Here is a 12,525-nt window from a genome sequence, read left to right as displayed (position 1 = left end):
TCCTATTCTGTAACTTCTTCAATTAGAGTTTTATCTTTTGGTGGCTATATATTTATGTATGTTTATTGTATGCACTGTGGTGTTTGTACTCATGTTCATACTAAGAATGACTGGTGTTTATCCTTATAAACCTTATGACCTAACTTTGAGAAGCAGCCTTTACTCCAATGATACAGAGGAGATCATATGAAAATAAGCCCCAGTACAAGGGAACGCCAGGGCCAAAAAAAATGGGAATGGGTGTGTAGGGAAGTGGGGGGGGAGGGTATGGGGGACTTTTGGGATAGCATTGGAAATGTAATTGAGGAAAATATGTAATAAAAAATATTAAAAATTAAAAAAAATAAGAATGTGGGACTTGCAGCTGACATCAGCACACCAAGTATCAAAAGAAGTGTTTGAGGATGTGTAATGTAACATTGGAGTAAAAACAGTTAAGAATTGATCAATAGCATTGAGGGCCAATAAGCACTGGCATTCTGAAATTTTTACATCAATTACACTTGAGCTTAGAAAATTGTCAGAAGCTACATATAATGGCTCTTTTGAAGTCACTTGTTAAAAATATCTCAAACCTTGATATCTAAGAAATTTGATAGCATCATGTGAATATTATAATAGTGAAAATGATAATATTGTTTAAACTAGCTAACTGAAAGTTCATGTACATCTTTTGTCCAGAGATAAATGTATGTACTCTCATTCTTTCATGCTCTTACATTCATTCTTGTCATGACTGAAAGTCTGAAGCAAAATCATGTATAATAGCAAGGTTTAAGAATATTTAAGAATACAGAGGCAGATGTTAGCAGCCAACAGATGGACTGGGCGTGGGGTCCCTAATAGAGGAATTAGAGAAGGGACTGAAGGAGTTGAAGGGGTTTGCAACCCCATAAGAAGAACAACAATATCAACCAACTAGACCCCCCCCCCAGAGTTTACAGAGACTAAGCCATCAACAAAGGAGTACATGTGGCTACAGCTGCATCTGTAGCAGAGGACGGCCTTGTCATGCATCAATGGAAGGAGAGGTCATTGGTTCAATGAAGGCTCAATAGATGCCCCAGTATAGGGGAATCCAGTGCAGGGAGGTGGGAGTGGGTGGGTGGCAAAACACCCTCATAGAAACAGGGGGAGGGAGGATGATATAGGGTGTTTTCAGAAGGGAGGGAAACCAGGAAAGGGAATAACATTTGAATTGTAAATAAATATCCAATAAAAAAAGAGAAAAAAAGAATACTGTTTTAAATTTGTTTTGAAAATAATTTTGTATGTTACACAATTTCTTACATATTATTTAAATTTAAAATACATATATAATAATCGAGAAAACCTACAAAACCCACCTCAGTGTGTCATTCACGTCCAGGGATGATGGTGTACTGTCTCTTATGTGCTTTTATAGATGCTCTAATTGCAGCTCCTTCATTTATATGTTCTTAAGCAAACAGTTCTGTGAGGTACCTGCACTCCCATCTCAGAAAGGAAATTTAGTGACAGAGCTAAGATAGGAGCCCAGATCATTAATGCTTCAAAAGTTATGCTAATGCCATTATTCCCTCCCTCTTTGAGGGAAAAAGATGAAGAAGCCAGGACTTAGCTCCCAAGTATGCTCAACTTTGATATATATATATATATATATATATGTATATATATATATACATATATATATATATATATATAATTCTGTTATTCTATAAGGGAAATAAAAGATTCTTTGTGGTGGTGATGACCACTGCTATTGTTAATTTCTATTTCCCCTCTCAGGCCAATAGGGAAGTGCTGCCTAATTACACTTCAGTATATTTAGGATGAGACATAGGATTAGTTCACAATCTAAGCTCAGCTTGGGTAAAGACTCAGAGCATCCATTATAGTTATTCAGTTGTGACTCTCTAATTGTGACTCTTTTTACCTGAGTATTTGCTATACCATCTTGGATATATTAGATATAAAATAGAAATATATAAAAATTAATATAAAGAAATTTACCTCAAAACAATATTTGATATAAGTGTGATTTCTTGAAGATGAAAGAAAAGTTACATACTGAAATGTTTATTGTTATTTGTTTTTACATAAGAAATTAAAATTTACCAGACATCACAGGACAGAGAACATATTAAAAAGGTTTTAAAATATTGAATATAATTTTCATTCAATATTCATCAATGCTTAGAATTTTTTAATATGAATAGCTAGTGGAAAATGGCAGAAATATTTCATGATTATTTCTCAATTAGTGAATCTACTCTAATCCCAAACTAAAGGTATCTAATGATTTTTTTCTCAAATAAAAATTCAGGTCAGCAATTCAAGCAGCAATCTTTAAAATCAAACACTGTAACACAATTCAGTCCCACAGATATACTAATTTGAGTCTAAGACGCTAAGGAATGATGGTTGATCATTATTCCTCATGATAATTAGGTTTCTTTTCCATAATTAAAAAGTATCTTTCTATTGAACAGAAAGTTTTGTTCATACAGTCAAAACACTGAAATTCATAGAAGAGAGCTATCTGCATGAATCTGAGCTGCAGTTATTCAGCCAGTGTGTGCTGACAGTCCTCTGTATGACAGCAGACAGAATAGAGTGTGCATGTGTGTATTCAGAACAAAGACTGAAGTGAGCTTGTGCAGTGCAAAATAGTTGCAAGCTCCCAGAAGGTCTCTGGCTTTATTTTTTGATTTTTAAGTAGGCTTTGGTGGTCACTTTATGTTAGAAGTCTTCTAGTTGTTGATCTTTTTTTTTTTTTTGAGCCCTACAGTCTATTTTGAGACCCTGTACAGGGTTGTTACTACAGTTTAGGGAACTGGAAATTGCACTAATATTTATTATTCTCTGGATTTCCTAGTTACAGTGATGTAATGTAACTAGTTAGTGTTTTATGCACAGTGTTTTCTGTATTCTCTGTTTTTGATTTAAATGTGTTTAATATTTATTAAGGTAAGTGGCTCTATATAGTATTTGGTTGCTTGAAATACTATTAAAGCAATAGGGGAGCAAGTTAAGAAAAACATGGTAAAACAAAATCAATACGTAACCCAGGGTGATGTGAGGGCCACAGATGGGGCACTAAGAGAAGAATACCAAGAAAAGAGATACTTTTTTGAGCATATTATTAAACAGTAACCTATAATCTAAGGGAAGGCTGTGAAAAATCGAAGAGAAAGTGCTTTATGGGATATAAAAGACATATAACAACATCTTGAGACAGCAACGTGCTTGGTGTGGCTGATTACGTGGACAGAGTCCAGCATGACCAGACCCCAGTGGTCAGAGAGGCATTGTGCAGGAAAGAGACCACAGAAGGGCCAGAGAACAGAAAACCTTAGCTCATGTTAAGGAACACAGCTTCCATTTAGAACAGTGGAGGGCTTGGAAAGAACAGTTTCTTCATCCAAGGCTCAGGGATCATTGCAGAAGAGAGCACAGGGAATTTGTAAGAGCCTTGGAAATAGTACATTTCTTGTGAGATTGTGTATCCTCGGAATCTCAGAGAAGCTATACCTATGACGTTTTATAATCATGGTAGCCAAACAAGGGTAATACCAATAGATATGCTAATTGTGAAAAGTAAAGCTCAGGAGGAGGTTTTTATCCTCCTTAAAGAACTGTAGACAACTAACAAATACTGAAGCCAGGAAATGTCTTCACTGGGTAAAGCTCAGAAATTAGTCATTCAATACCACACAGTCAACACTGAAAATATATACGTACAAGTGACATTATATATACATTAAGCAGGATTTATATTTTTCGAATACAAATTTACACACACATACCAATTCCAAAGATGTAGCCATGAATTTAAAAGAGAACAAGGGGAGAGTTTCATAGGAAGATTTGAAGGAAGGAAACAGGAGGAGAAAATGTTGCAATAGTATCATAATCTCAATTTTTAAAAAAAAAAGAGAGAGAAATGCCTTCATTAGTAAAGAGAAAGAATGGATCAGAGGAATGGTTGAAGACTGGAGATCCAGCAGGTGATTGCTAGAATAATGTAGATGTAAATGAGGCATTACATGACATCTCTGTGAGTATGTTGGGGGCATAAAAGTTTATTACATTATATTTAATTATGTTGCAAAAGTAGAATATAGCAAGTGGGGCTTCTAAATATACTGGAGTAAGGGAGTTGAAGACTATTTTGGTGAATTTTGTTTTCTGTGTCCTGACCATTCCAATGTCCCCAGAGTATATGATTATGATTTCTGATGGATTACAGTGTTTTGGTTCTTTAAATCTTTGATTCTCTTAGAGCTGATTTTTGTATCTGGAAGAGAAGGGGTATTTTTTAACTCTTAGATTTATGGATGTCCTATTTATTGAAGATTTCCTTCACTGCATGCCTTGTGGCCTCATTTGGAAAGTCTGTTTACTCAAATCTCTGGGTTATTGGAGCCATCTGTGATAGCATGAGGGTCATTATTCTGTGTCTTTTTGAATTACAGGAAGAGTTGAAGATAAGCATGTGAGAGTTACCCACATGTAGAGATCTCTCTTGGGGTCATCTGAGGAAAGAATGTAGCTCTATATTTCATGTGTTATGTATGGTATATCAACCTTTAGAAACTGGACAGAAAGGGAAGAAATAACAAGCAATGACGGTAAGAGAGATCATCCAAGACTCAACTGAGGTCCTACAAGCTTACAGTCCAAACTGTTTAATAAATAAGAGGTGGCAACTATAGCCTGACTCTTGGAAAATTGAAAAGGTATGATTTTTTTCCCTTTGGAAACAAGTTATTTGCGAACGAGAGAAAAATCCTTCTGAATAGATGCTGACAGAGGGTTGAACATAGTGGGTAGAGATATGCCTAGAGTGTAAGAAAGTGAGGAAAAGTTTCTTCAAGCATTTTCAGGTGAGGAGCATCAGACAGCTGAAGTGTGTTGTGGGGGGAGGTTGATTGGTCAAGGCCAAACTTTCCCCTCACAAGGGAAACTGTGGAGGATGCTGTAGAAACTGGTGGTGTCGAAAGATACTGAGGATCCAAGTTGTGTACTAGGACATGATTGACACAAGTCCTAGGATGGTTTTCTACCTAATGCTTACCAGTGCCCTGACTTTGTTTGATCTTCTTATCTGTAAACCAGTGGAGAGAATCTGACTTACTTCTGAGCTTCCTTTTAAATTGAATATTCAGCAGATTTATTTGGTTCCCATCCTTATGCTTTAAAGCAATGATGAAGACATGGCATATATCCTGAGGCTGTTTATACTTAAATTGAATGTAGAAAATTTGAAGATGAATCTAAAAAATATTTAGGTCTATTTTCTCCAAGGGAATATTTTTTTATGGTTCATTTATGAAGCTGTCTGTATTGCTTTCTGTGAGAAAACTGTTGTCATCGATTCTTTAGATTGCTTATCCTCCTGCAGAAACTGTTATATTTTTTGAAATTTCAGATCATAATTTTCACATTTGTTTTATTGCTTTAATATCTCTTTCACTGCTTTTTCCAATGAACCATATGACAGATGCAGCAAGAAGATTTAAGTAAGAGATATTCATTAAAAGCAATATAATTTTCAAATAATGTTCATTATGGAGATATTCGAAGAATGATATTTTTCCTCTATTTTGCTGTTAAAAATCTCCAGATGACGTTCTCTGAAAGGGATTATAGTAGGGACATTAATAACTTTGTTGTTGTATCATTTATATTATATTCAATATGTTAGTAGAAATTGGCTAAATTATATTGGTCAAGATGATTTTATTTTTCAAACAAACAAACAAACAAACATACCACTATACACATTTAAAGAGAACAAACCTAGTATTTAATACTAGTAAAATGCAAATCCATATATTGAAAATGAACCACCACTCATTAAGTTGGTTGAAGTGAGTGTATGATGAGGATTTGCTTTGGAGTTATTTAAATGCAGCATTGCAAAATCTCAATTGTATCTCTTTCTTTGTAAATAACTAAATCGTTTTAAGGGCACTTGTCACAGTCTGGTCTTTCTAGGAAAATTCTGGATCCAGGAAGAATTAAGCATTGAAAAGAGCTAATTTACAATCTAGGATACAAACACATCTAAAATATGGAATTCTAAAACCATGGAAACCTACTTTTAATCTCTCAAAATATGCAAATTAATGACTTAAATACCCTTTTCACGTAAGAATCAATTAATCAATTCATTGGTGTGATTAAGACAAAAAACAAAAAAACAAAAACAAAAACAAAACCTAAATAAGACCCACACATGTTGATCAGACAAGAGGTTATGATGTACAGTGAATTTTGATGGAAGTAATTATATATGCAAAAGGTACTTTAGCTTGTTTTCTCTTAGCAATTTTTAACAGCACAGTGGATATTGTTTATAATCTGTGTCGCCAAGGTCTATCGTTTAATCCTGTGACTTGCTGTCACTGTGTGTAACACTGGACCTGCCTCTCACTCGCCTTCCATTCTGTATGCTCTGGAGAAGCAGGGGAATTTGGTCCATGTTTCATTTTACTGGGCAGGAGGAATGTATAGATCCCAGAGATGAAGACTCAGGTGAATGATATGTTTCATTAAGTCTTCAGGCAAGGGTAATGGTTCATAAGAAGATCTACACTATAGACTTGATTGCTTTGTATTATCGAGATTATACTATACAGATTTTTAACACGATCTGCCTGAAATTCTTTCCTGAAACTGTGGGCAAGATAAGTAGATTCTCTTACCAATGTTGTCACAAGGTGCCCAAAGAATGCAAAAATCCTTTGGTCAATTTGTAGCCATTTTAGAAAGCCAGACTTCTACTTACCTATTACAAATATCTGTGAGCTTCACAATAAGGAAACGTATTGAACTGTGCTTCTCTAAATTATCATGAAATTCTTACCCTGTAATAGATATTCATACTCTGTGAACACAGTTGTTAGAGAGATGCCATTCAACTCTTGGCAGAGTAGTAATTCAAGGGATTCGCTTTGAAGAAATAATACAGTCTGAAAATGATCATTACAAGCACTTCAGTCTGAATTTCTCTCACATTGTGAATTTACAATTAGAGTTTAAGAGACATTAGTAATGACTTAATCGCTTTTCTTATTGTCAACATATATAACATCTTAACAAAAGAACATAGGAAAGGTGTTTTTTAATCCCTCTTTTTTTGTTGTTTTTTTTTAGTAGTTAACACCTCAAGAAGGGTTCTCCATGGCTGTGATTAACCCACTCAGTTACACAAGTCATAGCGATGGTATATTTATTAAACTCATGCCTTACAATCTCATATTTAGTGTCATGTCTGCAAAATCAAGCGATTTCAATGAAAAGTGGGGTATATTTATAGTACTCTTGCTATAAAGCAGTAATTTTGAAAATGGTTTTCTTTGTGATATTAATGTTGCTGTTTACAAATATAGCACATGTTCCTTGTCAATCACAAACAAACATAGAGACATTTACAGAGGCACCTTGATTTCTGTGTATTTGTGCATATCTTGCAATGAACCTCCTTTTTATCTTTAGTGTGATCACATTCCCAGTTTTCTTTATCATTCTAAAACATCAGTCATCAGTTTCTCTCTCTCTCATCTCTCTCTCTCTCTCTCTCTTTCTTTCTTTCTTTCTTTCTTTCTTTTCATTTTTCTTTTTTTGTTTTGTTTGTTTGTTTTGTTTTGTTTTGTTTTGTTTTGTTTTGTTTTTTTAAAGACAGGGTTTATCTGTGTAGCCCTTGCTGTCCTGGAACTGACTCTGTAGACCAGGCTGGCCTTGAACTCAGAAATCTGCCTGCCTCTGCCTCCCAAGTGCTCGAATTAAAGGCAAGTAGGCATGTACCATCACTGCCTGGCTTTTTTTTTTTTCTCTGTCAATTTCTTATTTAGCTATTTACTTCTTGTTTTCAAGAGTTTTCATATATCAAACTGCATTTTACTGAACTTACTGAAAATAGAATAAATGTTGGCGTTTGCTCCCTGTCCCCAAACAGTAGTCTAGAACTATCTCCCCAAGCTCACATTTTTTAATTTATGATTTTAATTGCTACTGTTGTATTTGAAATACCTATGTGAACCTTTATTTGTTATACTGTATTAAACTGGAACATAACATTTAAAGAAACAGCTCTCAAATAACTTGATCAGATTTTCCAGTTTCTCTATTCCACGTTGCTTTCTATTTATTGAGTTTTATCTTTTGTCTTGTTTGGTGAAATGCAGGTGTATATTTGCTTTGCATATTGGATAGTGTATTGAATAACTTGAGAGAATTTTCATATGAAAGCATCTAGATTATCTGCTCATTCAGAACGTTCTGTATATTTTTTCCTTGGTTTTTTTTTTTTTTCAAAACACTGAAAATTTTTGTGTCCATTTTTTTTCCTGGTATTTGCTTGAGAAGATGTCAAAATTTCAGTTAGTCCATTTTAACTTGTGTGTCTGGAAATTGAAATTGTTTGCATACTTCTAAGATTTTAAAAAATCTTGTAAAAGAATTGTCACTATGATTTAACAGGCATCTGTGTTAGCTTCTTATGTTTTTTCCATGCAGCTGTTTTGGTGGCCTCTCTCAAGTCGTGTGCTGGGAATGGCAAGTCTCGCTTTGGCTGACAGATTTTTTTTTTTTCAGTGCATGCTGACTGCACTTGCTCCTTGATTTTGCTATATTCTCAAGATCTGCTCTTTCTTCTTTGAATCACATCTCTTGGATTTTTCTTCCCTGTTTACGATTCTCTTAGCATTTTTGTATCTTGATCTTCTGAACACACTACATGATAAATTGCTTCAATTTCCCCATATTTGAGATTTTAAATATTTATTATATTATCTAACATTTTATCATTAATGGTGCATTCCATGAACTTTAAATGTTCCTCTTATCTGCTTTTCATGGTTCAGAGAAGTAATATGTGCGTGGAACTGAGAGCTGTTTTCAGTTTTCCTATAGTAATCTCCATTCCTGCAATACTTTCTCATATAACCAATGATACCTACTGTTTGCTTGCTTGGTGTCTATGTGCAGTTCTTGTCTCTGGCTAGCGTCTTTGCTCTTGGGTGTTTTTAGGCTAGTTGAGGGTGGCTGTTATGCCGGAAGCTTGTATTTTCTTTTGCAAGTGCTTACTAACATCAAAGTTTCTATGTCATGATTTTATTTTGTCTTGGCTTTTAGTGAGATCTGACCTGTGTTTTAATGTTTAAGGATATCAGAAAACAGTAAAGGAATCTTTCTGCTGGAGTCCTGTACTGTATACAGAAGTTTTTGAATTAAAAAACATCACATAGATGATGGTGGGACAATAATATTATAATGGAGTTGGAAAAGTTGTACTCCTTAATGCCCCGTATCATGATTATGTCACATTGCCATGTCCTACCTATTTGTCATGATCCCTGTCTAATGAGTATTTTTCAAAAATGCACCACATATTTAAGGAAGTATGGTACATACATATATGCTAATGACAATAAGCAAGTATGTCACTGGCTTGTGCAATACTTCCTTTTGAAATTTTTAATCATTTTGACCTTTCAGAATTCTATGCATGTATACAATGTACTCTGTTTACCTCCATTATCCTTACCTCAAAAACCTCTTATCTCCTCCCGTTGTGTCATCTCCTGCTTCTGACAAGTCATTCCATAATTTCATGTCTGTTTTTTTTATTTGTTTTGTTTTGTTTAGACCAACTATGATTAATCAAGAGCAATGTCACCATGGGTTTGGTACTATCTATTGAATCTTAGTGGGCTCATTATGTTCAACAAGGAGAACAAGAATTCCCCCTTACTCCAAATCCATCAATAACAGATACTTCAGCAGAGAAGCCTAGGACCCAGTGATACTCTCCCTGATTCAAGATTGCCTTGTGAGAGGTTTAGTAGTGTGCAGGCCCAGTGCAGACAGATATATTTGTTTTAGATCATGATTCCAATGACTGTTCCATTCCTATGAGATACTATTACATGATTTGGCTCTTCATTCTTTTTGCTCTCTTATTCTGTGATGTTCTGAGACTTGGAGGAAAATGATGCAAACGTCCTGTTTGGAACTAAATATCTTAACTAATACTTATTCTCAGTGTTTTGAACAGATGTGAATCTATGAATTCATAGCCAGAATTCTCTCTAAGACTGAAAGTTGCATTTGTGAATGACTATAAACATAAAAATTAGAAGGCAGTTGCTAAATCAGTTTCACTGCACATGAGTCTCAATCCTCACTGTATCATGGTTTATTTTCTTTGTGGTTAGTGGTTGGTTACCCAAATAATAATCAGGCTACTATTGCACCACGTTGCCTGTCAACTTGGTATTGTAGTTTGTAGGGTTTACAGCTAGGGAAGAATGTTGATATCTTTCCACAGCATACTGCTTAGCAACTTCTTTAACAATAAGGGAACTTCTAGCTCATTTACATCGTCATTTTTCTGTATTTTATAGCTGACATATGTGATGTTTTCAGCAATAATGTGTCATTAATTTGTTCTGTTGGGAAAACCAGAAGAACAATTGACCTTATATTATTCTAGGGTCTGTTGTGGCCACTTAGATCAACAATGTATAAGGAGATAAATAAAATATGTATAAGGAAGGAATGCATATAGCCTAATGGCTGGATGCTGCTGCTCCTGAGATCTATGGGTTAATATCCTACAGTTCCTGCTATTTTAGTGTTTTCTTTGGCTTACTAAAAAATTATTATAAGCAATGTACCCTATGATCCCAGCAAAAGCCTCACTGTGTCTTATTTTGTGTTAACTGCATCTCTTGGTTTCATTGAGTAATCATGATGAGGGTTGACCTAATCTTTATGAGTTAGGATAAGTGCACTTGGTTCATGCTCACACAACAGCAGAATACCATTTTGCTACATTTATCAAAGTGCATTACTTTCATTAAATCCTATATCATTATACTTTTACAACTGCTTGAAAGTTAAAAGAGGTTGAGAAAGAAACTGCATGTATTTAGAGCACCCATGTTCCATAAACTTTCAGTCCTGAAGAAGCTCTTGAAACCTCTGGTGTGTAGTCACTAGGTCCCTAGGCACAGGCTACATTTAAAAAATTTTTTTTTTTTGTGGATTATTCCTGTGCAGCAATGTTTAGAGAAATATTGATTATTCTCACTTAATTAAAAAGCCCTATGCTAATCTGCACACGATCTTTGCCATATATTGCAGAAATGATCACTTTCATATTCCTAGAATAAAAAGTGGACAGATGCGTATTGACATGGTATAAAATTTTTAAATTATCACATGTGTTCGCTCATTTGTAACAAATAATACACTGTGTAGACATCAGAAAGAGAACATTTTTCAGATCATCCTGTCTATTGTTTGCAGAATGATATTAGTCAGAGAGTGGTGGTACTTCATAACATTTACATAAGGCAGGAGACATATTATGCATTTTTGTAACTTCTGTACACCTTTCAGTGTTATGATTTAGCTGAACTTTGCTGCCAATAATAATGTTGGAATTAAGATAACCAAATGCCACATAGCTCTGTTTCTCCCACATTCACCTTCTATCAACTCTATGATTTAGGACATTCCTCAATGTAGCATATGCCTAATGACAAGTTAATATCAGTGCAGTCTGATACAATGATGCAGGACACTGTATTCTGACTAACTAAAGTTATTTACATATTGTTGCTAATCAGTCATTATCTTCTATGTCACATAACCATGATGAGTCCATATTTAGGAAATGAATGGATGCTTTCTGTTAATGTTTCTGATTATTGCTGCCAATGCTGAACCCATGGGAGAAGAAAAATGATAAAGAGAAAGAGGAAGGAAGTGCAAATGAGTGAGGGAATATCAAAGAAGTGAAAAGAGTGAGGGTTTAGATTGCTGTGTGGGTGGCCTATGTGTATGTGACACAGATGCATAATTTTGGAAGTTTGAATTTTGGATAGCATCATTTTGGAATATTACCAAGTGGTGCAGTGCTGTGACTGAGTTACACTAATTCTGGGTACATCTAAAATGGTGCATAGCATAAATTTTCCCTTATATGCATGGGTAGAAACAAAAGCATACCAACTTACTTGTTATTATTAACTCTTCCTTAAAATAATGTTCAAAATTGCTAAGGTTTTTTTTCAGTATTCTGAACGACATCATTCATTCTTTTGCATCTATAAAGGTAACATTTTTCTTACCTGTGCATATTGCTGACAAATTGTTCTTTGGAATATAGGGCTAGCTGCCTCATCTGCTAGGGTCTCCTGGGTTTCACAGAGCCTACTGTTTACAGAAAACCTTTGTATCCCTGCATACAGGCTTTCTTGTGCTATGGTGTCCCCTGACTCTGTAGTCCTGTAACCAATTTTCTCTGTATCCTTGGACTCCAACTATTTAGTGAAATGTTCCTTCATCTATCTTCTGACTGAATCTGTTCTGTCTCTCTGTCTCTCTGTATCTCTTTATCTCTGCTGCCTTCCATTCAAAGATAGAATCCTGAACGTATATTTAAAAGGCCTTGAATTACAATGAGCATACATAGCTGAATGTATTATAAGTGAAATACCTAATACCTTTCCTTATTTGCATCTGGGA

The 12,525-nt window shown here is 34.9% G+C and overlaps 1 protein-coding gene across 5 annotated transcripts in view; it reads left to right on the top strand.

Annotated features, from left to right (window-relative positions):
• Nrg3 (neuregulin 3) overlaps window positions 1–12,525 on the top strand; it is a 1,097,250-nt gene that overhangs the window by 107,686 nt on the left and 977,039 nt on the right. The window lies entirely within an intron of this gene.

The sequence above is a fragment of the Mus caroli genome, chromosome 14 (genome assembly GCF_900094665.2).
Source record: "Mus caroli chromosome 14, CAROLI_EIJ_v1.1, whole genome shotgun sequence".
NCBI lineage: Eukaryota > Metazoa > Chordata > Mammalia > Rodentia > Muridae > Mus > Mus caroli.
The sequence above is the reverse complement of the archived record's forward strand: the minus strand, read 5'-3'. Positions and strand labels throughout refer to the sequence as shown.